The sequence below is a fragment of the Lissotriton vulgaris genome, chromosome 3_1 (assembly GCF_964263255.1).
Source record: "Lissotriton vulgaris chromosome 3_1, aLisVul1.2, whole genome shotgun sequence".
NCBI classification, from domain to species: Eukaryota; Metazoa; Chordata; class Amphibia; order Caudata; family Salamandridae; genus Lissotriton; species Lissotriton vulgaris.
The window spans coordinates 110,999,159-111,023,831 of NC_141689.1; positions in this window are offsets into that span (position 1 = coordinate 110,999,159).

The following is a 24,673-nucleotide window of genomic DNA, read 5'->3' on the forward strand; positions in this document are numbered from 1 at the left end:
AGGAACCAAAAGATGACCCTTAATATGAGTTGCCTCTTTATTTACAAGCCTTAGCTTAAGTGATTTAAGATCTGAACAGAGATCAGTAGCAACTCTGTCATTCGGATCATCAAAATGAAGATTCAAATCTCCTAGAGTCAAAAAATTCGAAGACAGAGCCGCGGCTGTTAAAGTAGTTTCTAATAGGGATCCTGTGAACTGTCTTATGCAGCCCGGCGGGCGATAGATAAGAAGAACTGAAAGAAACTTGTTAGGTGTTATTTGGATGGTGAAACGAACACTCCCTGAGTCTGATATTTCACAATCTTCAATTCTGCAGTTAAATTTGTCTTTATAGACTACTAGCAGCCCGTCCCGACGTTGTCTGGGTAGGAATTGCTGCCGGCCAGTAGTATATTGTTTCGTAGGATTTCATTTTGATAGCATTTCTTATCTGTGACAGGCCTGTGAAACGCTCCGATTCACAGTGAACTGCTGATGCACTTAAGAGTGCGCGTTCAGTAGTGTGTTTCCCTACTTTATTTTCCTTGCAATATTATATAGAGCGAACTCGACAACATGGCATGAACACAATTTACATTACAGAAGAACACATTGATTTGTGGTAGGCACGGGGAGACAAAGCGATTTGCCTGGAATCACAGGATGTTGAGCTGATGCCGAGATTCTAACGTAGCTCCCCATCTCTAAAGTTCGCAATTCTAGAACTTGTGGTGGGAGGTGTGTCTAAAAGTGTATGTCGGTGCTGGGCATCAATGAGAGAGACCTGTGCATTTTTCCAATTGGTGGTGAAAAAATATGAGTATGTTGCTGGAGATGTGGCCCGCCGTGCCACTAATGTACTTACGGGGGAGGGTAAACACCCATTATTCCGCAAATTTCTTTCCGCATACCATCACTCTGCATACTTTCATTACGTAAGTACCATGACCCCGCAATGCCATTATAACGCATGGCATTACATTTTATATGCTTTTACCAGGCATACATTTACAACGAAATTCGTTGTAAATGCATGAATGGTAAAAGCATGTTTTTTAAAAATGTTTGGATAAGGCAAGTATGGGTATAGGGGTATATGTTTTGGGGTACTGAGGTATATGTTTTGGGGTGTTTGGGTATTTTAATGGTTCAGATATAGTTTTGGGTTATGGGTACAGGGGTATTTATAGGGTTCAGGGCTAGGTTTGGGTTTTGGGGTATAGGGGTATTTTTAGGGTTCAGGGGTAGGTCTGGGTTTTGGGGTACAGGGGTATTTTAAGGGTTCAGGGCTAGGTTTGGGTTTTGGAGTACAGGGGTATTTTAAGGGTTCAGGGCTAGGTTTGGGTTTTGGGGTACAGGGGTATTTTTAGGGTTCAGGGGTAGGTTTGGGTTTTGGGGTACAGGGTATATTTATAGGGCTAAGATGGGTTAGTGTTTAAGGGTGTTGGGGTATTTTATAGAGTAAGGGTGGGTTATGATTATGGGGTGCAAGGGTATTTAAAGTAGGGGTGGGCGGAATTGGCGCGAACTTGGTACAATAAATCTGCAATATTTCGTTCCGTCAGATTTCCAATTATTAAAACAGAAACCTCATATATTCAAGGTAAAATAACAAGTATTTCTACATGCTAAAATGCATATAGTCATTTCACAAAAGTGAAATAAACTTCCAGCAAGCAGTGAGAGAGGTGATGATTTTGAGATCAAGCCCCTGCAAACCATTATGGGACGAGATTAGCAGTGGGAAGTGAATATTATAGTATCCAAATAATTCTACAAAGAGCTGCAGTTCACCTAGTTCTCCCCAGTTGTCCCCAAGAGGCAAATGCAATAGCATTTAAAATATTATACATCAAGCTGCAGTTCACCTCATGGTCCCTAGATGTCCCTGATGAGGCAAATGCAATAGCATTTAAAATATTACACATCAAGCTGCAGTTCACCTCATGTCCCTAGATGTCCCTGATGATGCAAATGCAATAGCATTTAAAATATTATATATCAAGCTGCAGTTCACCTCGCCGTCCCTAGATGTCCCTGATGAGGCAAATGCAATAGCATTTAAAATATTATACATCAATCTGCAGTTCACCTCGTCGTCCAGAGATGTCCCTGATGAGTAAAATTCGAAAACATTGAAACCTTTTCATGAATGCTAAAAATTATGCTAAACTTATCCCATAATGCTTTGCAAGGCCTTTTAGTTATATTTTTGCCCATAACTGTGCTTGGGGTGGTTCTAAGAGAATGGGACCACCACTGAATTACTATTTAAAGGGAACAGGAAAGTATAGAAAACGGGGAAGAAAAAACAACACTCGTGACGGAATGCCCCCAGCGATTGTCACGCCCCCAGCACACACCCACAGCACAATGCAGACACGCCCACAAGGGACTACTTTGCTGACACGGTTCTTTTACATTTTAAGGGGCAGATTTATGAGGCCCTTGCGCCACGTTTACGCCGCTGTTGCGTCACGCAAGGCGGCGTAAACGTGGCGCATCCCTACGAACGATTTACAACCTGACACATCTAGGCAGATGCGTCACGTTGTAAAGCCCTGCGCCGCTTGTGGGCGTTCCGGCGCAGGGTGGGCGTTCCGGGGCAGGTGCGCCTCGCAAAAGTGGCTGAGTGAAATCTATGAGATTTCACTCAGTCACATTTAAGCCAATGCTGCGTCAAAAGCCTGCGCCTGCTTGAAGCAGGCGTAGGTCTTGACGCAGCATTGTTAAAATGGGGCACCCCCGAGCCTTGCTGGAGCTGCGTCGCGCTTGCGACACAACTCCAGAAATGCGCCACATTTCCGGCACAGATGCGTCACGCATCTGTGCCGTTTTTGCACCATGGTGCGCCGCATTATAAATGCGGCGCACCATGGCTGGCGGAGCTGTGGCGCACTGTGGCGCATGTTAACTGGCGCATCCCTGGGGATACGCCAGTTAACATAAATCTGCCCCTAAATGTATATGGTGGGCGTCTGCATAGCCTATGTCCTTCTGCTGCAACTGCCCTTTCCAACGCTGTATTGGGTGTTGTGATTGGTGCTGTGGTTCCCGAGTTTACCTGGCCAAAAGGTGCAAGTTCTCTCTTTATAATAGTAGTATAGATAGCAAGTCCCCCTCCTTTCCCTTGTTGTCTGTGTAAGCACTGCATGAGGAATCTATCCGGGAGGGCAGCAGAAATATCAAACTCAGAGGTAGATGAAAGCCATGTTTCAGTTAGAAACAGCACATCGAGACCCCCTTCCTGGATTATAAGGTTGATCTCGATGGCATGTTTCGGAAGGGACCTGCAGTTCAAGAGCGCCACGCAGAGGTTGCTATAGACCCGCCTACCGATGTCTCTGGCAGAGATAGAATTATCACACCGCATACATGTCCTATATAGTGGATCAAAATTTTTAAACTGGCAACACAGTGAATCACCCTTATCTCGGAGCTCCATAAGATATTCCCTAGAATAACCAGTCAAATGTTGAGTGTCCACCGGCATAATATCTGGCCCTAAGCCCGGTCTGGCCCAGACGGGCCCAGACGGGCTTGCCTATGGCGCGCCTCCGGCGCGCCATCGGCGCGCCCGCTGCGCCCGCCCGCTTCGCAGACGGGGAAGCACCTTCACTTTATAGCGCTCGGGCCGCCACTCGCCCGACCACTAGTGCGCTAACCAGCCTCTCACCCTAAGATAGCGGCCGAAGTCGTCACCCCCGGGGAAGCTGTCTGAGACCGAGTAGAACCCTTTATCGGCCCTCGGTAAGCCCAAAGAAAGGAGTAAAGGGTGCCCAAAGATTCTAATAAAAGATGCAGGTACAATTTAAAATGTATCCACACCAACGGAAAATCAAAGTAGTTTTAAAATTCTCTCTGCCTCTTGACCTGCGATAGTAATATAATAAAGAAGAGGACCTAACTCCCGGCTTTTCGCCTCAGGAGCTCTGAGTTCTAAACTTGATTTCCCTTCTCAACATGTCTCCTTTTTTGGGTCTTTTTCAAACTCTGGCCAGACACTCCTGCGACAACCTCAACTTCTTTAGTTGTCCAGAAGCTGTCTTCTTCACCAGATCTTTGACAGCTCTTTTTTTTTCTCATACTCTTTTCTAAAGTATTTTCAACCTAAATTGTACACAACATTCAAATCTCCTTACTAACTCCCTTATTAATGCTATTTATTATGCTCCAAAAAATCAATCTTTCCTCACTTGACACTAAAAATAAAACATGACCTCACACTAAACCTCCGACCGAAGTATGACAGAAACTGACTTTGTTCCGAAATATGCATACATTTTTCCCAAAACATAACCGCTTAACACACCATTCGCTAATATGGGACTTAACCCAACCTCCCAAAATGGCCACCTCACGCAACGTGAATACGGTGGCCCCTCCTGGACTAATTCCTTTGATGTTTCCCTTCACACGCACTATAACGCTGGAAACACAAGAGGGGAACGACGTGCTTGACCGCTACCCCTCGAGCGCTAATATCTCGCACCTACTATGAACATTCTACATAAAAGAACAGTCATGCGCACAGTGTTTGAAACACTGACATAACAAACGGTAACCGCCTTAACTTAATTATATCAAATAACTTCTCTTAAAATATCAATATGATCTCGCCTGAAGCGCTAAGCTTCGCCCATGTCAACAATCTACAAATAGTATCATTTTAACAATTTACCTCTCAAAAGGACAATTAAACCTTTAAACTTGAATAAATATCTTACTCTTAAACATTAATATTCCTCATTTACTCTCTATTAACATCCCAATTAATTTCTTTAATTTATATACCAAAAATTCATCTAATAATCAAACACCACTTTCAATCAAATAATAGATTCAAAAGTACTTTTCTTGTGCTTGAGCAGCAACAAAAGAGGAAGATGGCTGCCTGTTCTATGATTATATGCATGTTCTGCGTTCTAAAGTTTTTTGAGTATTATAATTCTAAGTGTTTTGTTGTGCTGTGTTTGAGAAGCAATAAAGGTGATATGCATAATATTGTCCTCCTTGCCTTGCTATAAAATCCCCTGAGCTCAGCTAACTCCGGCCTATTAATATTCGGGTGCTGATACAGCCGCTGTGTAATATCTACAACGTGAAAACACTCGGGGTGACAATGACGAACACAGCACAGAAATGGTTCGTTGACCACCTCAGGGCACACGGCAAAGGGCACGTTCACAATGCACACACGCACTAGTTAATTAGCCAGTGCGGATAACAACAAAAGGGAAGGTGGCGACTGACAGCATATAAACAGGTGGCATGTGCAGGGAACAAGCCCCAGGGAATAATACTATGAGACGCCAAGACGACCACCCATCATGGATGCATTGATACGAGAGGAGTGGCTGAATAAACAAAAACCTTAAAAAACACATTCACAAATGAAATACATATATGCATAACAATTACAAAGGGAAAAAATGAATGCAGGAACACCGGTGTGATAGTGTGGATGAAGTTAAGAATGCGAGAAATAAGAGAGTTTATGTGTCAAGCAAACAAGGAAATGTTTGCAATGAAAGAATGAACTCGAGGAAGGTGTGAATGCATGGAGGTAGGAAGGTGTGAATGCATGGAGGAACTGCTGAATGAAGGGATGCAAAGCCTCAGATATACAATAGTGGAAGAATTGCATCAAGGGTTGAATCTAAGGATGAATTCATGACTGCATTGAGGAAGAACTGCATGAGGAATGCAAAGCCTGGGGAACTCAATGCATGGAGCATGGAAGAATCGCATAAAGGTCTGGATGCAAGAATGACATCATGAAGGAAGTAATGACTGCATGAAGGAAGGCAAAGCCTAGCGGTTTCAATGCATAGTGAGTGGAAGAACTGCAAACAGGGCTGAATGCAAGAATTAATGAAAGACTGCCTGGAGGCAGGCATGCATGAAGGGGAAACATGCAGGAAGGGGAAACAGTGCACATATGGAGGACAGGCAGGGGGTGCAGAAAGGAACTTGTCGGAATGACAGCCTTCTCGTCCCCGGTCCAAGTTCAATGCTCGTCACTTCCTCGCCACATGCCTCCAAGACCGCTGTCACACTGTCGGCCTCCCATCAGACACTCTCTTGTGACGCTGCGTCTTGGGTGTGTGATGCAGTCGGGGTTGGGGACGATGAAAGGACCTGATAAAGAGATGCCCTTACCTGGAGGTGGGCAGCGCATCCCTGTGCACAGCCTCAGCCAAGACCGGCAAAAGGGCAGTGGCCCTTCATTGCCCTCCGGGTCGTTCGGAAAGGCAGAGCTCCCTTGTCCTTAAAGATAATTCTCTGGTGGATATCTCTCTCCCCATTTAACCCCGCTGCCCCTGCCACCGACCCTGCTCCATCACTGCGGTACATGCAACGTCACTAGCCTACCTTCGTAACAAGACCCAGCGTAACCTACCCTGATGCGCCGCCCACCTCCCTAGCCACGCCTATGGCCACTGCATCTCCTGCCCGTTCCACAACCTGATTGGGGCAAAGGGGGGTCGTCACTTTCTGTTAATGGTGAGGCTTCGCCAGGCATTTGTACGCATTATAATGTGAATATCCTAAATAATTTTAGTTTCTATAAACACACCACACAATAAATGATCGATGACAAAGCCAAAGCGTGGTAACAAAGCAGCATTTGTGCATGCCAAGCATTAGCAAATCAAACACAGACCTATTGGTTAGTTTAGCAATGTTTGTTTTATAGCAGTATCTATATAGCGCGTGCTGCGCCCTGGAGCAATCTTAGACAGCTTGCAGTGTTCCATCAACAGCGGGTTAGGTGGGTCTACAAGTAAAACAAGCACGGTACCGCAAAGTCAGTCGTGTGTTTACTTTCTCATCACGCTTTCACTTTAAGCGATGCGAAAGTAAACACGCAGCTGACTTTGCCAAAGCTGAGTGAGGAAAAAAAAGTGTGTGGGGACTAATGAAGGAGAGAGTGTCATGCCGCTGGTAAAAGATCAAATCACGGTGGGCGGGGCCAAAAGGAGACAAGGTGGCAACAAGGATTGGCTAAGAAGCCTCCTTTACAATAAAAAGCCAGCATTTTTTATGCAATGTGGCACGAACCAATCAAAAAGATGGGCGGGGCTTCAACTCGAACTCCGAGAGCTTTGGATTCTGTGGGGCATATTACCAAGCAATAGCGATAATTATCGCTATTGCTTGGTTAGAGACAAAAATTTACCGCTGAGCTGCGGCGATTTTTATCGCTGATAAACCTTGGTATTACCAAGGTTTATCGCAAATGCGATAAAAAACGTCCGCAATGCATGAATATCGCTGAAAAGTCAGCGATATTCATGCATTACCGAGCTAATGCTCTTATCCATGTTATCCACCTCCCATTGGATAACATGGCTAAGAACTGCTCAGGGCAGGTGTTAGCTTTTGGAGATATACGCGCTTAGCGCGAATATCTCCATAAGTTGGTAATAGGAGATAGCGATGTCAGCAAATTTTGATCCAGATCGAACATTCTTCGATGGCTTATTTGAGAATGCAAGACATCCTCAAATTTATGATTAACTGGATGTCGGATAACCTGTTGAAATTCAATCCGGACAAAATGGAAGTCCTGGCAGTTACTACAGCCACCAACCCATGGAACGATCTGTTCTGGCCAGCTGAATTGGGGCCATGTCCAGAACCAGTGATAGTAGTAAAAAGCCTGGGAATCAAAATTGATGCCCTGTTGTCCATGACACAGCAGGTGTCGGCAGTGGTAGGCACCTGTGCCGGTCTACTACGCCAGCTTCGGAAATTTTCCTTACTGCTGTCCGTCTCTACTCTTAGGCTGGCTGTTTCCGCTGTAATTTTGGCACGGCTGGACTACGGTAACTCCTTATATCTGGGTCTACCTAACAATCTTCTAGCCAGACTCCAGGTAGTAATGAATGATGCGGCCAGGCTTATTTTTAATAAGCCTCGGCGCACTAGGGCAACGCCCTTACTTCAGGACCTACACTGGCTGCCAATTGCTCAGAGAGTTAAATTCAAGAGCCTTTGTATTGCTCATAAAGCGGTCCATGGCTCAGCCCCTATTTATATTAAGGATCGGCTGACTAAATATGCACCAAACAGGACCCTTCAGTCGCTAACATCTTGGCACGCCCACTTTGCATGTCATTAGTGATAAATATCACTGACATGCAAAGTGGGGCCCAAGATGGTCACTATCTCCTACTAGCTGTCGCTAACTGGTGTTAGCGACAGCTAGGTAATAGGGAGATAATTTTATCTCCGCTTTCTTGGCTTTTAAAGCCAAAAAAGCGGAGATAAACCCCCTTGATAATATCCCCCTTTATTGATTCCAAGAAGCTCCGGTATGAGGAGTGTAGCGCATGCGCGCTGCTTTCTTCCGCCAGATCTAAAAAGAGACCGTTAGTGACACCGACTTCCCACAATCCTTTGCGTAATATCTGCACACAAACCCTCACTGCGTGTCTCTTTCACTCCAAGAGGCATGAATACCTATTTTAATAAATCCGGTCTACTCATATTATGTTGAACGTTTTTTGTACCACACTCACCATTGTTGATCGTGACAAGTCGCAGCCTCGCACCAATATTATCAGGTGATTATATTTCTTGGATTCGCTCTACAGGCGCTTAGTACCTGCTCGAATTGTGGTGATTTAGGGGTGAGTGATCACGCGCACTCTGTGTGGCCGTGAGAATGATTTCTAGAAGTTCTGCAACTGAACCTTGACGTTGGAAGGTTGGGAAAACTTATGTCCTCCGAGTTTGAGATGATTTACTTACAAATTTAATACTCGTCATATTAACTCTGCTATCCTTACACCTCCTCCTGGATCACAAACGCCCCTGCTTTGGGGAGGAGGAAGAAGATTCAAGAAGAGAAGCCGCGCCACAGAGAGCAGAAGGGTGAAAGGGGGAGGATGAAATAAGGAGACGGGTTGATTTCTTAAAGAGAGGGGCGGAGGAGGGAGGAGGGAGGAGGGAGGGGGCTTTGCTCTATGTAAAGCAGATGAGAGGGGATAAGTGGGGGCTGCAGTATTCCTTCTAGAATCCTCCGCCCCTCTCGTGAAGAAAGTAATCCGTTTCCTCATTTCATCCTTCTGCTCTGCCAAGCCCAGCGCACCTTCTCCTCATTTCATCCGTCTTCTCTTGGGATCAGCGCCCCTTCTCTTTCTTGTGTCGTCTTCATTCTCCCCACAGCAGGTGCGGCTTGGGGTTTTAAAGAGAACAGACTCTAAGACTTTGCTTGGGTGTCCTTAACCCAGCAGACTTTCAAGAGACGAGAAAATAATCCTAAACATCACATGACTATTAGGTTTCTTTTATTAAGTAGTTATATTGTCTTACATTGTACTTCCGTGCAGACGTTTCCATTGGGATTCGTCTTCCAAAAATTCGGATTTCGTTTTTCATCGCCACACGCAGTGCAGATGATCAACGAAAGAATGTATTACGAGAATTTGATGTTGATCTAGACACATCGGTCTGCGTGAGACCACAAATACTATCGCCTGATAAGCTTAGGGCGAGGCTGAAACTTTTGCCGATCAACAAAAGAGAGTTTGGAACAAGAATACAGAAGATAATTTACGAACACAGGATTCATTGAAATAGTTATCCATAGTTTTAGGGATGAAAGGCAAATACAATGAGGTTTTATATGCAGATATTTCGCAAAGGATTGTGGGCAGGCGGTGACGCTACACACTCACGCCCACTGTGTGACCCGAGATCGACTCCCTTCACACGGTCACCGAGTCCAATCATAGATCCCCGGCCTGCTGTGGGCCCCATGACCAGGGTCGGATTGGGATCACAATTTGGCCCGGGCACTGACGAAAAAGTGGCCCACATTAAGGGGGCGTGGCCTACATTTAAGGGGCGTGACCTACATTTAAGGGGCGTGGCCTATATTTAAGGGGCGTGGCCCACATTCGAGGGGCATGCCCTTTTATGAAACACCATTTGGTTACTCTTTGAGGTCTAATTTGTAGACAAATATTTAGTAAATTAAGCCTTTTAAAGCTTACAGAGCAAGTAACATTGGTAAAGACTAGGAGCACTGCAGTTCAGATAACTGAATACTTACTTGCAGTCTTAACGCCCTGCACAATGTCGTTGGATACTCTTTCCTAACCAGCTATGTCCTAGACTCTAATCATCACATAAACCAGAAATCTAGTACAAAGTCAAGGAGAAAGGGTAAGACTGGAATCTCTGGGAATAGAACATGTAATAAAAGTAAGAATTCACAAACGAGGAAAAGGCAGTCTGGGGTGTAAAGAATGCTGAAAAAATGTATCTGTACAATCTAGTCATACATTTATTTCACAGTCAGCAGGTGATGTCTATATACAAAAAACACAGTTTTATTCATATCTGTTGCTGCCTTAAAGTCTGGGCCATGGGGAGACTGAGGATTACTCAATCAAAAGATCCTGCAGCAATGCACTTTTTTTTGCAACAAAGTCAATAATGTCATCAGTTTTCAACTGAGACAGCACATTCCATTCAACTGACATGAGCATAAAGGCTTCAAGGTTTTCCTGACCAATTTGGTTTCTTAGGCAGGTTTTGATGCACTTCAGTTTGGAAAAACTTCTCTCACAGGCTACTTGTGTACAGGATAAGGTCAAGACATATTTGAATGCCAAATACAAATGCCGATAGGCACTGCTGAAAAGAAGGTATTTTTTCAAGATAGAGTAACAACAGACAGCACAGTCACGGCAAGTATTGCACTTTGTTGGCCCAGCCTCAGGTTTTTTGTCAAATTCTTCTACTTGAAGTGGTTTGTCTTCATTAATCTGGTCTTCTCTGTCGTACTCTTCAGGTAGTGTCCTTTTTAAATTTGACCATTTAGCAGCAAAATCCTGAAGTTCTTCCTGCAAAGTCTGCACATTTATTGAGCTATCTATGTTTTGCAACAAGGAGCAAAGTCTCACAAGAGCATTACCTGGGAGAGTCTGATTGAAGTTCTTTGGGTCTAGGCATGCTATATCTGCTGCCAAAGTGAAGTGTGTCTTGAAACGAGTGGTCAGACTTTGAATAACTTGGTCCATTACTGTATTATGCACCCCAATACGAAATCGATCTTTAGCTAGGGTTATAGGCTCATCCTTTGTGCTCATCCCAGGCATCTTTTTAAAGGACAATCTCCCTTCTGGAAGTGTTGTTTGTACTTCTTGGTCACAGTTCCTTTCTGCTAAACCTTTGTTGGCCCACTCTGAAAATGTTGTGGCAGCAGAGTACACAGCATCAAAATTGCGGGAATCTGTGGCAAGGAGTTTTACAGTGTCTGACACCATTCTCTGTGCTTGCAGGATATCCATTCCACTTGTTTGGAGATACTTAGACAGTGGTGTGGTTGAAGCAAAAATGCGAAGATACAATTGGGCTGTTAGGACTGTTTGAAATTTACATAGTCCCTCAGCAAATTGTAAGGCTTGGCACCGTACATTTGGAATAAATCTAAGATTGTCAGATGAAATCTTATGAAGGACTTTGACCAAATCAATAAACATAGCATTGGCAGGGTTATTGAAAGAGCCAAAAACTTTCTTGAGAGCAGCATCTTTTGCCCACCATCTTGTTTCTCCAATGATCTGGACTGTCCGGCTATCCTTTGCCAGCTCACGCCACACATCCATCCGCTTATATGACTCCCGGAGAAAGACTGCACAAAAGTGTAGCAGTCCAAAGAGAGAGGTGGACGCTGTAGATGCTTGGGTCACCTCAATAAGGACAAGGTTTAACACATGTGCATAACACCAGACGTGTATGTGATTTGGAGATTCTTTGCTTAGCCAAGTACTGAGTCCATTGTACTGGCCTTGCATGTTGGAAGCACCATCAGTCGAATTTCCAATGCACTTAGCTATGTCAAGACCATTTTGTTGAATTGCAGTTTGTACCAACTCAAACAATCCTTTTCCAGTTGACAAAGTGCAATTTCTGACTGCTATTAGGCGTTCATGTACAGTGTCTGTGACATATCGGATGATAATGGAACACTGGTCGTAATACTTATATCTTGAGTTGAGTCTATCTGGATTGAGTACATACCTGCATCGTTTATTTCTTTAGCAATGTGTCTTTTTATCAGTTTGGAAATTGTTTCTATTACATAACCAATTGTGGTCTTTGACATGAATGTCACAGATGCACCACGACCACCTTTCTGTTTTGCTTTGGAAGTGAGAGACTCAATGTGTTGTTTAAGAGGTTGGTCATATTTTGACAGCAGAAGGATGAGCTCCAGAAAGTTCCCATGATCCATTAAATCATTATCCAACTCAGACACAGACTCTGATTTCCCCCGATAGCTAAGCCCCCTTTTACCAATCAGTTTAATAACTTCAACCACACGCTCCAATATTTCTCTCCTCTTTCTGACTTGTACTGCACGAGTTGTCTGCCGAGAGAAGAGGAGAGTGGTTATGTCAACTCCAGAAATTGTCATCATATACGAATCAGTGCATCTTTTGTGGAATTGGGATGCCTCATGCTCTGTAATGCGCATGTACACGTGCCTAAAGTTTTTCACCCCTCGAATAAAAGGCCCACTTTCTTCACATTTGCTAGATGCCAAGCAAACTGTGCAAAAGAAAGCTTTTTGGATTTTTGAAAAGCTTAACCAGTGTCGCGTACTCCCATCTTTCCTCATGAATGCCAACTGCCCATTGAACTGTTGACTTTTGGAAGATTGGATTGGGTGATAGTGAAAGAATGCAGAAAGCTGGTCATGCGTTGGCCGTTGAAAGTAAAGGTCAACTAACTGTGTCTGGTCCTTTCCTTGAGTATCCGTCTTATCTTGGATCCCAGCTTCTGGCAAATGTAATAAGATGGATGCAGATCTCCCTGACACAGTGGATTTGGTTTCTTCGTCTGCTGGAGTGGCCTTTGCACTAGATTCGGTTGCTTCCTCCACATTTGTTCCAAGTATTGCAGAAGTACTGATTTGTAAGTCCTGCTCGCCAGTGACACCTTTAATTGCATCAATAGACAGGACTCCTGCTTCCTCTGACATATCTGCCATTCTTTCACAATCATGTTCTTCTATCATTTGCTTGCAAGTGGAGTCTTCTGTCAAAGTAATGGCCAAAACATTTGCACCTAAAGAGAGAGGACCCGCTGCTGTAGTACAGGCATTGTGATACAGCTTTTTGATCTGCGTTGTAAACATGTTGAAAATTTTCTTGTTTTCTTTCACTTCTTCTTCAAGCCGTCTTCTTTTCTTCTCTCGTAATTTTTCAGCACCCCCTTTTCTTTTCCTCTGTTCCACTTCTTTGCCTAGACAACATAAAACATCCTGTTTGTGTCATTCATTCACACAGGAGAAGGTTTTGTACAGCACCCATACTGATGTCATGTATTTCGAGTTCTTCATATGTGATGAAGAAAGAGGTCGGAAAGTGAAATAAAACAATTGCCTAGGATCACATGATCTGATTAAGATACGAAACCAGTATTAATGCCAAGTTGTTGGTATCACATTGTGCAATTCAGAAACTAGATGTATATGCCTCACTTCCCTTACACTCACCTTACCCCCAACTGCAACTCATCTGGTATCAACATAGCTCTTGGTCATAACTCAGACCAGATGTTGTTGCTCCTGGCAAAATGTTTGTGAGCACCTATGTTCAGGCCTATATCATAATGTAATACAATCTGGAAAAATGCTGCAAAATCATTCCTTGGGTAAATTGTGTACATTAAATTGCAACAACATTTGACGTGGAATTCTGTGTGCAACTTGCCTATTTCTCACATTTTTAGTGGTAAGGGTGATTTGGTTGTTGTTTTGTGAGCTAGCACACAATATCACAATAAACCATACGGGCATTGTGTTTGCAATTGTAGCTTTAGTTATGTTTACTTATGCCATTCTTTCAGCAACAATGAAATCCAATGCGATGTTCTGAGGATTTTCACCATTCCATTGGAGGAAATCTAATAATTTCCTCCTTATATAGAAGAAGCAATACACACACTCTGTTCTCTGAATCATGGTACAAGAGACCTGCAAACAACTAGTGCTATTGGTTTTAAATATTCCAACCGTGTAACAATCCCTCACAATTTTTCGCATGTCCTCCATGTGTAAGACACATTATGTAGCACCAACTCTGAAGCACGTTCTGGGGCCCACATGCATGATAACAAAACACAACCAACCAGAAAAAGTTGTGCAATACCCTAAAAACTAATCCCACCATGGTCCCTTTAAATACCCCTGCACCCCATCATCATAACCCATCCTAACCCTAAAAATACACCCTGCACCCTAAAACCCAAGCCTATCCCTGAACCCTAAAAATACCCCTTTACCCCAAACCCCAAACCTATCCCTGAACCCTAAAAATACCCCTGTACCTCAAAACCCAAACCTATCCCTGAATCCCAAAAATACCCCTGTACCCCCAAACCTATCCCTGAACCCTACAAATACCCTGTACCCCAAAACCCAAACCTATCCCTGAACCCTAAAAATACCCCTGTACCCATAAAGCATGAACAAATGGTTATTTTTTATAATTTTCTTACCATTTGACAGTTTTATGTAGTGTAAATTCAGCCCAAGACAAAGGCTATTTGAGTTCTATTCATGAGTACCAATTACAGTACACATGATCTGATTTTTTATTTAAGGGCCTGGGCGAGGAAGTGATCTGCCCAGAATCACAGGCTGTTGAGCAGACCCTCGGATTCAAACTTGAATCCCCATCTCTGCAACTCTGGCGTTAGGCCACCTATGCCTATGCAAAGATAAGGAATGAAAGTGGGAGGATACTGTTCTTGCGCAGGACACAGGCCCAAGGTGACAATGGCCTACATGCTGAGCAACTAAAAAAACAGCAAGGCCCCTTTCTGTCACAAAATTATTCAAGAACTTCAGTGCAGGAGCACCTGAAAAGAAGGGAAGCCCCTGCTATTACTAACCTACTTAGCTCAAGAGCACATGAACAGCAGTATGGCCCCTGCAATTAGTAAATTAATCAACCCTCCCCAGCCCTCCAGGCCCCAGGGCAATGTCTTGGCAGGGGAGCACAATGGTAGACAGGGGGAAGGCTGAGGTGAAGATGGTGGGAGTTCAAAACATCACCTAGCCCCCACAGCCAGACCCATTCTTCCTCGCCCACTGTGCCCTGAATCTGAGGGGCTGTGGGCGAGGTGTTAAGATTAACACCGTTTCTCGGCTGCGTGGGCCCCAGGGGGGCCGAGGTGGAAATGGCTCAAGGCCTGAGCAAAACCTGGCCCCCAGGGAGGCCGATTTTTGCAGACAATCACCGCTCCCCAGCCCACCCTTGGCGTGATTGCTTTTCAGGGGCAGGGGGTGAAGTGAGGCCACAGCTAATAATCACTGCATGGCACACAGTGAAGCGCTTTCATTTCTGTCTCTGTTTCCGTGCGCTCTGTGGGCCGTTTTTTTTTCTCCCCTTCCCAAGTTCACAGAGAGCAGATAGCAGAGAGCACTCTCTGTGAACTGAAAAAGGGGAGAAAAAAACCGGCCCACAGAGGGCACTGAGACAACGGCCCTTCGGCCGTTTCCCGAATGCCCGCCTTGCCAATCCGACCCTGCCCATGACGTGAGGAGAGGCTGCACGGCGCTTCTAGCACAGAAGGATAAAATGAGGAGCGCTACACGGCGCTTTCTAGTACAGAAGGATAAAATGAGGAGAGGCTGCACGGCGCTTTCTAGTACAGAAGGATAAAATGAGGAGCGCTGCACGAAGCTTTCTAGCGCAGAAGGATAAAATGAGGAGAGGCTGCACGGCGCTTTCTAGTACAGAAGGATAAAATGAGGAGCGCTGCACGGAGCTTTCTAGCACAGAAGGATGAAATGAGGAGAAGTTGCTCTGTGCTTTCTAGCACAGAAGGATGAAATGAAGAGAGTATGTATGGCACTTTCTAGCAAAGAAGGATTAAATGAGGAGAGGCTGCACAGCGCTTTCTAGCAAAGAAGGATAACAAGAGGATACGCAGGTGGAGAAGGGTGATGAGGGAGGGGTCTTTGCTCTTGGTAAATCAGATGATTCAAGGAGGGGCTTCCGCGCTCCCTCTAGAGCTGGCAGCGCCAGGCTCCCTATAGAGCTGGCAGTGCCAGGCTCCCTCTAGAGCTCGCAGTGCAAGGCTCCCTCTAGAGCTGGCAGCGCCAGGCTCCCTATAGAGCTGGCAGTGCCAGGCTCCCCCTAGAGCTGGCAGTGCCAGGCTCCCCCTAGAGCTGGCAGTGCCAGGCTCCCCCTAGAGCTGGTCGTGCCAGGCCCATTAGATCTGGCAGTGCCAGGCTCCCCCTAGAGCTGGCAGTGCCAGGCTCACCCTAGAGCTGGCAGTGCCAGGCTCCCCCTAGAGCTGGTAGTGCCAGCCCCCCTAGATCTGGCAGTGCCAGGCTCCCCCTAGAGCTGGCAGTGCCAGGCTCCCCCTTGAGCTGGCAGTGCCAGGCTCCCCCTAGAGCTGGCAGTGCCAGGTCCCCCTAGAGCTGGCAGTGAATCTGCGTCTGTCAGCCAGGCCTAGGCAGAGCTGAGGCGCCCCTCTCCTTTTTCGAGCTGCCAAGAGGGGCCCAGCTAGATAAGAACCGTCAAACCTGGCCAATAGGAGCGTGTATTGTTAAGCCTGTCTTCTATCTTTACACAGCTGCCAAGGTTTCAGATTGCTTATGTGTGACATTATCATAATTTCATTGTAATTATGAGTGACATTCAACAACTCAGGGGTATATTCTCAAGAACGTGTGTCAATAATCGCAAGTTTTACTTAACGCAACTTTGAATATCGCACTACATTTCGGGAAAATAACCCTGTGTTAACGTACAATTCTCAAAATGGCAGCACGATGCGATAGTCCCACAGTAACGAGTAAAACGACCACGTTAAAACTAACACCACGCCGCAAAAATACGAAACACGAACGCCCAAAAAGTTGCGATGAGGCCAATCGCGTTACACAAATCTGCTAAAAACAGCAACATGCATACAATTCCCACGCCTCATGCAGGAAAATGCACCATTAAAGCATAACAAAAAAAATAGGCAACTGAAAATAAACTGCATAGCACCATGGATGAACCCGGACCGAGTGCAGAGGCCAACACGAACCCCACAAGCACCACCGACCACCAGCAATGAACATCGGAGTCGGGGAAGGCCAAGGAGAAGAGGAAGAGGAAGACGGGGTGCAGTCCGCAGGAAAATGCGATCAGCTTCACAGAGTGACCCAAAGGCCATCGACCCAGAGGCCGTCCAATATTCAATTATACAGGGTCTCAGACTTGAGCTGCACAGAGTTAGTGGCCCCGGATGCACTGCGGCTGGCACAGGCACACCGCCACAGGACGATGACTTGAGGTGCTCTGAGGTAGGGCCACGCGAGTTGAGCGGGCTCTCGTAGATGTCCAAGGTGAATGTTGCGTCAGTTTGCGAGGGACAGTGGAAGGTGTCCTTCCAGGGCATGAAAAAGAGGGCAAAAGCTGGCAAAAACAGGCAAATGGAGGAGTGGAATGCTACAGCCTCACGTTTTACCACCAAGTCAGTATCACCTTCATGATGGTGAAGCCGACCCCCAGGCCATAGACTCTAATGCCACCAAAGTTCAACCAGAGAGTATCTATGAATGTCGGGCCACAGACTTAGTGGCACCGGTGCTGAAAGGGGATGCAGACTGCGATGAGGCCTGTACATTGATATGAACTCTGCCATTGGAAAATCCAGTCTCAGTTCCAAATGTGTGCCCTACTTGACCGCAGTGTAGGCCAGAGACAGAGGTCAGCATGGGTCAATAGACACGTGTCGTTGGTTTGAGATGCAGAGTCCGACGCACCATTGCAGTTGTTGATGGTGTTCGATCACCTCCGTAACGGTAACCCTCTCCAGACTGAACATGGTCTTCCTCTTTCACCTCTCCTTGCGTTCATTGATGTGACCACTGCAATTAATATATCAAGACTAAGTTCCAAATGTGTGACGTACATGGCCGCTGTGTAAGCCGGAGGCAGCAGTCATTGCGGGCCAAACGCTGTTCAGCCAGCTTCTCCTGGAACTCTAACACCCGGCATTGGAATGGCATGTGACGTAGATTTGTGGCTGACGGAGGTAGAAGCACCAGGGCTGAGCGTGTGTTCAGCCAGCGAGGATACCGTGTCCTCCCTGTTCCGGACTGGATAGGATTTGTTTGAGTCCGGCTGCACCGCAGTGTAGGCAGTACACGGATGTCCCCACAGTGCTGGCCCGCAGAGTAGGTTGAAGGCTGTAGTCCGAAAGGGCACACAGAAAGATGTGGTTGAAATGCTATGCCCAGAGTTGTTCCCACCACATCGAAAGGTGTAACATGATATAAAGGCTGTCATTAACATATGTACTCGCCCATAATGATATCAAGACTAAGTTCCAAATGTGTGACCTACTTGACTGTAGTCTAGGCCGGAGGCAGCTGTGGAGTACGTCAACGCCAAAGGGGTACTGCAGGCCTGTGTCAAATAGGCCGTAATGGTCTGAGGAGGCTGCCAAGGTCGCAGAGCTTGGGCTTGGAGATTGAACCGCCATGTGGTGGCACCTATTGTAGACACGCCAGTGTCGGAAGGTGAGCAGTGAGACCTGGGTGCGCAGGGGCAGGCAAGACGGGTCCGGGGACCAGGGGTCTGGGTGCAGCATGCTCACAGGATCGCAGGCAACACCGCTCATGGCGTCGGCCTCGTGGCGGGGTGATAGGTGCCACCCTGGCAGACACGTTGGGCATTTCAGAAGAGAACCACGCCCAGTGCAACATTCTTTTTATTCACACCCCTACACTGCCCTGGCATATCCCATTCCAGCCCACTCCGCTCATGCTTACAGGGGGACGTAACAAGCAACATTTCCACAATCTCGCCCACTGGCTGGGATAACATGGTTGCGTCCACTGTTCACTACTCTTCCGCCACAACCAGTGTATGTCGACATGGATATGTATGTGGTCTGCATACTGCAGTCTGTCCAGTACATCCACACCACACTTTGCGTTGTGTACATTCTCATTCATGTGTCACATGCTTCCTTCACACATGCTTGGTTCCAACCTCTCCCCACAATCTGCTATTGTGTGGCTGAAGGCACATGGACATGGCTATCCACGGTTACCCCAGTAAGTTGTGCAGTTATTTCTGGTGGGGGGGGCATGTTGTTTGGCATGTTGCATGTGAGGATGCAACGTGTGCATTCCCGGAGTTGTGAGTTGCATGATTGTGGTGTTGGGGTGTGTGGTGTGTTCACTTGTTCTTGCAGATGGGCAGGGCATTTCCGTAGGTGCCATCCTGGTGGCACCGGTTGATGATGGACTGTCGGAAGGAAGATGTGGCAATCATGCACACAGCCTGGGGAGTTGTCGATGACATTGGCGCAGAGTCCCCGGTGGTCCACTATTGCCTGCACATTAATGGCATGCGTGTGCTTGCGGTTGCGTTAATTGTGTGCAGTGTCGGCAGCAGGCACAAGGAGTAGATGTGTGCAGTTGATTGCCCTCAACACGTGTGGGAAGCCTGCTATGGCGTAGTTGCCTTGCTTGGTCTCCAGCTGTTCCTGCGCAGTGTGGGGGTAGTGAAGGTGAAGGGGTACCAAGCTGTTGATGGTAACCAGGCCAGTTGTGATGAATTTTGATGGCCTGGCAGTGGACACCTCCGACTCAGGCAGTTGTTCTTTGGAAGGTACCAGAGGCCAAAGATGCAGCACAACCCGCAGCTTTGTCTGAGGTGTGATGTTGGTTATCCACTGTGTTGGTGCCGTCAGCCTGTGTGCAATGATGTTCAGGTTGCGGAGGATGGTTGTCCTTTTGGACCTGTGGTGGGCAATGACATCCTCTGGTTTTCGGTCTGTGAGGCTGGTGCGTTTTTGGAAGGTCCGCTGTCTTAGCCTGCACGGCCTCTGTGGTAGTCTGGGGGGAGGGGTCCTGGGTGTGGTGGCGGTGGGTGTCGTGGCCCTCATGGGTGTCCAGGCTGCATGATCGTTGGCACCATGGAACCTGTTGTTCTTCATGTGTGGCTCTGTGCTGGGCTCCTTTTGTGGTGCGGGTTGTCGACGGACTTTACACCAGGTCAGAGCAGGTGTTAGTTTCCTGCTGTAAACGTGCCTTATCTCCTGATTTGTGATCTTATCGCCGATCTTGCTGGTCGTTGAGAATGTTGCGAAGTGGTGTGTTCGCTGCTTATTGCACGGGAATGGCCACTCTGCATCTCATTAGCGTTATTTGCCGGGGTCATCCGTGGCAATGTTTTCTCCGGCTCTATCGTGGGTAAACTGGTCTTATGGGCTGTTAGCAGCTTGTGAATGGTAAGATAGATTTTTCACCACTTTGGCTGTGATAATGTGCCGTTAACTCAGCGATAAGTCCTTGAGAATATACCCCTATGAGTGACAATTTCTGGTGAGCAAAATCAAGCAATGAAGACAAGGGAAACATATACATACGGAAATTACACCCATTTGAGCAACAAGAAAGTCTAAGGAGATCTGAAAACTTCTGCAGAGCACCAGAAATGGAAGGGCACTCATACCTGCCTAGTTTTAAGATTGCTTCTTTGGGACTTTTCCATGATTTAAGGGTGCTTATGAGTGGCATTAAGTGACCACATGTGTGACACTTAAGAGTGACATTTTTTCATTTCAATCAATCAATCAATCAGTGACACTTATAAAGCGCGCTACATACCCGTGGGGTCTCAAGGCGCTGGGGGGGGGGAGCCGCTACTGCTCGAACAGCCAGGTATTCAGCTTCTTCCTGAAGGAGAGGTGGTCTTGGGTCAGGCGCAGGTCGGTCGGGAGGGAGTTCCAGGTCTTGGCGGCCAGGTGGGAGAAGGACCTTCCTCCTGTAGTCGCTCTTCGGATGCGGGGGACGGCGGCGAGGGCGTGGTTGGCTGATCGGAGGTGGCGTTTGGGAGCGTAGAAGTTGACTCGGCTGTTGAGGTAGCTCGGGCCTTGGTCGTGTAGGGCTTTGTGTGCGTGGGTGAGGAGGCGGAAGGTGATTCTTTTGTTGACGGGGAGCCAGTGAAGGTCTCGCAGATGTCCGGAGATGTGGCTGGTTCGTGGGATGTCGAGGATGAGTCTGGCTGAGGCGTTCTGGATCCGCTGGAGTCTCTTCTGGAGCTTGGCGGTGGTCCCGGCGTAGAGGGCGTTGCCGTAGTCCAGTCGGCTGGTGACGAGGGCCTGGGTGACGGTCTTCCTGGTCTCGGTGGGGATCCACCAGAAGATCTTCCGTAGCATGCGTAGGATGTTGAAGCATGCCGAGGAGACGTTGTTGACTTGCCTGGTCATGGAGAGGGAGGAGTCCAGGATGAAGCCCAGGTTGCGTGCATGGTCTGTCGGTTTGGGTGCGGTGCCCAGGGCGGGAGGCCACCAGGAGTCGTCCCAGGCGGAGGGAGAGGAGCCCAGGATGAGGACCTCCGTCTTGTCCGAGTTCAGTTTCAGGCGGCTGGTCGTCATCCACTCGGCTACCTCTTTCATCCCTTCGTGCAGGTTGGCTCTGGCGGCGGCGGGGTCGTTGGTCAGGGAGAGGATCAGCTGGGTGTCGTCGGCGTAGGAGATTATGCTGAGGTTGTGTTTGCGTACGATGGCCGCGAGGGGGCTCATGTAGACGTTGAAGAGGGTGGGGCTCAGAGATGATCCTTGGGGGACGCCGCAGATGACTTCGGTGGCCTCTGACTTGTACGGTGGTAGGCGGACTCTCTGTGTTCTCCCGTCGAGGAAGGAGGTGATCCACTCCAGCGCCTTGTCCTGGATTCCGACGTTGCTGAGGCGCCGTACTAGGGTGCGGTGGCAGACCGTGTCGAATGCCGCGGAGAGGTCTAGGAGGATGAGGGCCGCTGTTTCTCCATTGTCCATCAGGGCTCGGATGTCGTCGGTGGCGGCGATGAGGGCGGTCTCGGTGCTGTGGTTGGCTCGGAAGCCGGACTGTGAGGGGTCGAGGGATCCGTTCGTCTCGAGGAAAGCGGCCTTCATGAGTAGAAGGACACACTCTTTCCAAATATTAAAGATGAACTCTAAGGTACAAGTAGGATGTTAATTCAAGGGGGAGAGAAGTGGTCCTTTGATTATCTTTCTGTTTTCATAATGCATTTCTAACATTATTTGTTGTACATATAAGAAACAGAGGCTTTTTATTCCAAGCCTGGTAACTACGCTGTGTGTACCACACATTTATTCCCTGTGTGGAATTGGGCATCTGAAATATAAAGAAACAAACATTCCTCTTGGTTATCAGTGCAACTAATTGGAAGGGAGGTCTAGTAGATTAATGCACATGCTTTAGAGATCCGACACGCAAACTTCAGTGCAGAGTGAGAGAGAGAGAGAGAGAGAGAGAGAGCGAGAGAGAGAGAGAGTGTATGCAGGGCTTTAAGTGGATTAAAAAAAACTGGCGGTCTCTCAAAGGGGCGTGGTCATATTAATTAAGGAAGTGGCTTAAAAAAATATAACCTAAAAATCTGCACTTGGCATAGGGTGCCACCCGACTTACATTTTGCTGTTTCTGTCATTGCATCCAGATATATGCTACAACAAGTCAGGGCTATTGGGTTTTCTTTTACCTGAACATGGGCGCGCTTGTTTTGTTATAGTGGATCATCAGCTGTCCATTGATGTCACCACGGCCGTAAGAGGTTAAACACATGGGGGCTTATTTACATGCCCCTTGCACCACTTTTGCGTCACTTTTCCCATATTAAAAATGACGCAAAAGTGGCGCAAGAGGCTTGTAAGTAAGCCCCATAATTCCTCATATTTAAAGCAGCTGTGTACTGTTTCGCTTAGGTAGTTTATGATGCTCACTAGGGACATCTAGGAGCAGTTTGCGGTACTGCACCTAGACATGCAGTGCAAAGCAAGTCCGCCATTATCCCATCTGAGGTGTCCCTGCTGCTTACATTTACTTAAAAGCGCCGTGAGAGAGAGGGAGCCTGTCCTGCCTGCAACAACAGTCAATAGAAAGCCAATTAAGAATATAGTGCTCCCTTGCTCTAATTAAAGTATACATGTAACAACCGAAGTAAAAGGGCCAGTCCTCATTCGTACTCTACCGGAAGTGGTAAAAAAGGAAGGCTGATCAATGTCGGCGTACGCAAGTTTTGCTGACTTAAGCGACAGCGTGTGATGCATATTGAGAACGGGAGCGACTCTCTCACTACAGCACTAATTCTTTAAAGTGTCGGAAGAGGTTTTTTGGCAAAAGCCTGATAATTATAGTTGAGGCACAAAGTACTTAGCGGTCATGTGCCGCCGCAGGGTTTATCCAGTGTTGAAAAAAGACTCACTCAAAAGAAGGGTAGCAACCAAGTCTAGTTAACAAAAAAAGGGGGTCATTGGGAGGGAGGGGTGGGGGGAGCAGACCACAACCAGCTTTTGTGTGAAAAAGGCCGCTTTATTGAAACAGGTGCACATTAACAAATTATACAACCTCTGCAAACGCCTTACAAAACTAAACCTCACTAAATAACACAGGGGCATATTATCAATGCTGGCGATATGCTATTTTCGCCGCTTTAGCGCTGTTTTCAGCCACTAAGCGGCGATAATACTATCGCCCAATTATCAAGCTGTCGCTAACTGAAGTTAGCGACAGCTTTGAGGCGATAGCGAGCAGTTTGGGCCCGCTTTGCATGTTAGCGATAATTATCGCTAATGACATGCAAAGTGGGCGTTCCCAATCCGTTAGCTACTGAAAGCAGTTGCTAACGTCGCTAACGCCTATTGGCAAGGCAGGATTAGCGATGGCAATATTCGCGCTAAGCGCGAATATCGCCAAAAACTAACAGCTGCCCAGACCAGTTCTTAGCCATGTTATCCAATGGGAGGTGGATAACATGGCTAAGAGCATTTAGTCGCTAATGCGTGAATATCGCTGTATTCTCAGCGATATTCACACTATCGCCGGAAAAATTATCGCTTTGGAGATAAACTTAGCTAATAGCACGTTATCTCAGCGATAATTTCCAGCGATACTTAGCGATAAAAAAATCGTTGCTAAGCCTAGTTAGCGTTAAATATTGCTAATCGTTGGTAATATGCCCCACACTTCCTTAACCCCCCCGATCCCCGCCCCCACCCCTAAAACGTCATTGACCCCGCCCCCCACCCATGCATTACATCATTACAAAATACCAACAATGCAAATCCCTGCATAATCGTTTAAACTTAACAAATCCCCCAAACCATTATCCAAACTCCCCTGCTCGCCCCTTAACAAATGTTGGTCCCCCAACCCATGGAACCACCCCAACAACTATGCCTTACCAGCTCACCCTGACGATGACACAACCAAGCAAATGAACAACCACAATCCTGCCAATCCTGGCAAAAACACCACTGACCCCGTACCTGCACCTGTTCCAAGCGACAATACAGCAACCAAAACCCATGTATACCTGTTCCAACAAAAACCACCCAAAATAGAAAAAAGGAACACCGAAAAATATAAAAAAGAAACTAATGAAAAAGAGGGAGGGTGGGAGGGAAAAAGCACAACCAGCTAAACCCCGGCCACCAGGTCACCGAAATCTAAAATGGTGGCCGGGGGTGGAGCCGCAAGCACAGCCTAGACCAGCCCCACCATCCCCGGACCCAGCATCCCGCAACCCTTCTGCCCAAGATGGAAAAATATCCAACCCCTCCCAAGATCTGGTAACACCCCGTGTCCTGTCCCCCACTGATGCTTCCACCATCCTCATAAAACTACCCGAGCCCCCAAAAACAT